Source organism: Ovis canadensis, chromosome X, assembly GCF_042477335.2.
Source record: "Ovis canadensis isolate MfBH-ARS-UI-01 breed Bighorn chromosome X, ARS-UI_OviCan_v2, whole genome shotgun sequence".
Classification (NCBI taxonomy): Eukaryota; Metazoa; Chordata; class Mammalia; order Artiodactyla; family Bovidae; genus Ovis; species Ovis canadensis.
The window spans coordinates 73,484,972-73,488,343 of record NC_091727.1 but is presented as its reverse complement, the minus strand read 5'-3'; the positions used below and the strand labels follow the sequence as shown (position 1 = coordinate 73,488,343).

The window sequence follows — 3,372 nt, the reverse complement described above, 5'->3', positions numbered from 1 at the left end:
ATATTTACAGAATCACAGAAGTAATACTTTCAATTCCTGAAAGAGTAAGACAAAGAAATTCATCACTCCATACATTTCAAATAACATTTTAAAAGGGACCTGCACAGTAATATAAGTGAAACCTATGATGAAAGACAAAATGAAGAGTCACTACTTAGGGTCAAAATACACTAAACAGCAACTTTTATGCATATTTCATTCAAGCACTAAAGGTAGTAAATATGAAGATGAAAATAACACTAAATTTGCGGGATGAGTGGCAGTGGGACAGAGACCCTGGTGGGTTGTGAGGCTGCCCCAGGCAGTGGCTGTGGCAAGAAGAAGGACTCTCTGGGGTTTGTGGGCTCACCAGCATACCTCATTATCAAGGATCTTGGAGAAATTCATTCAAGGCTGTTAGATCACAGACCAGTTATCTAAGGTCAAATCCATTATTTTGTGAAAGTATTTGAAGAAAAACATGGTCTTCGAGAAATGCGAGTTCTTGAAAATCTGAAGAATATGATCCATGAGACAAGTGAACATACTTTTCTGACATGTAGAGAAACAATGCAAGACAACTTAAACGAAGTTCTCCAGAGATTGCAAGCAGCTACTGACTCGGTCTGTAGATTCCAGCAGAGGGAACAGGAGTGAAAAAAGATTCATAATGACCTTTTTAATGGCTAGTGAGAAACAGCACATAATGCAGTGGGAAGATTTCATGAAAGAGCAGCACAGCAAACAGGCAGAAGTGGACGAGGAGCACAGGAAAGCCATGGAGAAGCTGAGAGAGCAGTATGCAGAGATGGAGAAGTACCTGGCAAGATTCTCAACCTTCTGAGAACTTGAACCACAGCAGTGACAAACTAATGATAAAAAACTGACATCCCCACTCCCCCCCAAAAAAAATGCTCCCACCAAACCATTTAGCCTCTGCTTCAAGCTTAACAATATATTCGATGTCACTTTTCTGTCAGAAAATGGAGCCCTCTCCTGAAGTCTTCGCTATTTCCTAGAAGAGTGCCACATCTTTCCAGTTTCAAGTGCCTCTCAATGATCATTTGAAGGGGAAGGAGTTGGAAGAAAGTGGTGTCCACGTGCTCTCAGTTAATGTGAACCAGTTTTGGTTTCCATTGATTGATTATCTCAGAGAACTAAGGGTAAGTACAGACTTCTTAGGGAAGTAATTTAATTCATCCTTCTGCAGGGTTAATGTTAGTTTATCATTGTGGCTTAGAAAGCAGAGATGGTGTCTGCCTGTGGTGGATTCCTTGGTTCTTGAAGGAACCAAGGAATTATTATTATTCCATGAATAATGCAGACAGAAACAACTGTCCTGGGAGCAGAGATCATATTGAAGAGAGAGGAGCATCAGAACCATGTCTCTGCTGTGCACATCGGGCCACACTGGTCTCTGAACGGCCTGCTGGGAGAAGATGTTGTATAATGCTGTGTTTTCGCTGGACAAGAAGACATGCTTGTTAAGACTGTGGCCTTCCAACACTTCATGTTTTCAGCTTTGTTTAAAACATGCTTACAAGGAAAAGCTTACCAGAAACACAGTTAACTTTTAACCTTTCCAAGAAACATAATCTTCCCCATAGTCTTTACCTCATTTTTACCTCTGTTTTTGCTGTGGGTAAGCTTTGTAAGATAAATAATGTCTGTACATGTTTCAGCCATTTAATGAGTGATCAACAAATTCTGCCAAGGCCTCCCTCTGGAACTGTATAAAGATCCTGGCTTTGAGTAAACTAGAAGTATTTGCCCACACGGCAAATGATCCATGTAAAATGTAAATCCTTTTTATTATTGAACGTCTGTTCTCATAAGTAGGTGTATTATGATGAAACATGTACTAATTCTGTCATCACTGTGATCTTTAAAAATCTGCATTTAACAGTTTAATTGAGGAACTAAATATATATATATATTTTATTTACCATGAACCAAGCAGCCTGGCGTGCTGCAATTCGTGGGGTCAATTCGCAAAGAGTCGGACAAGACTGAGCGACTGAACTGAACTGAACTGAAAACAGAATTATATGCAATAATTTCAAGAGATTTATGGTAAATGAATGTGAGGTATGGATAGACCTTTCAGATATTTTTTTCATTGCCCTTCAGTGAAGAAAGGCACAAGAAAGAAAATACCCACCTAGCTTGTTTTAGCTCAGTGTTGCTCCTGCAGAAAAGTGCTGATGCCTGCCTGTGTAAATTTATGGCTTATTGTCAAAGCTTCATTCTTGGCTGCATATTGAAAAATGTGATTAAAGTTAATAGAGGAGGTGAAATAAGTATTTGAGATTTCTTTCAATAACACAGAAATTCTGCTAACTCCCTGTTTGCTAATATAGGCTTGACAAGCTCATTCATCATCCTGTGGTACCTAAACCAAAAAGAGTACTTATTGACACGCAGGCATGTTGTAATTTTCTTAATTCTCTTTCAGTGGATGGAAAAAGAAAATATACTTCCAAAAATATCCTGCACATGAAAAAGGAGGGAAACCCTAAGTGAAAATTCCCTTTGTACTGTAGGCAGTTTCAGAAGAGTTATTAATTGCCAGTGCACCACTGAACAGATGCTAGAACCAGGAAACCAGGGCCGTGTGTGTGAGCAGTAATGATTCCTCCACTTGTGCATATATTTTTGACCATGTTCATTCATCTCATGTGACAAATAAATACTTTACCATATGTGTTTGTATATATTATATGAGGATCTAAGGGCCTTCTTAAACCAAAATGACTTTATGAAATTTTTGAGCTTTAAACATGGATGTTAAATCTCTTGAAACTTTTTTAGCTATTCAATATACCTTCTAAAAGAGATGGTTGGCTCGCTTTCCTTTTGATATTTTTAGTAGTGAACACTTTCCCTTATATTTCTCAGTTTCTAAATCACTTTTGATATGTATTTTATTTATATATAAAAATCTACTTTAGTAGTTACATAATAAACAGCATTTCTGCTGCTACGTTGTCTAACAAAGAGAATATGGCTTCTAGGTGGCTCACAGGATTACTTTCTAATGAGCAAATGAAATAATGTATTGTTAATTTAAAGTGCTATAGAAATGTTTGTTTTTAAATTCTAATTTTTTTTATTTTCCATCATGATTTCTTTTTTTCTTTACTTGCATAAGTGGATTTTTTTTTTAAATTTACTAACATGTAGACTTTTAAGTTCTGTTCTTACTGATTTCTGCTTTCATTGGACTATGGTCCAAGAATAGATTCATATAAGACTAAAATGTTACAATTTGTTGAGATTTTCCATCTGACCTAAAATATGGTCAGTTTTTGTAAGTGTTGTGTTAGTGCTTGAAAGTATGCCTGTTTCCAGTTGTTGGGTGTTCATTAGACCAAACAGTTAATTGTGTTGGCC

General features: G+C 37.0%; 1 pseudogene; it reads left to right on the top strand.

Moving 5' to 3' along the window:
- The first annotated feature begins 252 nt into the window (after nucleotides 1–252).
- LOC138929954 (biogenesis of lysosome-related organelles complex 1 subunit 5-like) lies at nucleotides 253–823 on the top strand (annotated as a pseudogene).
- The last annotated feature ends 2,549 nt before the right edge of the window (nucleotides 824–3,372 follow it).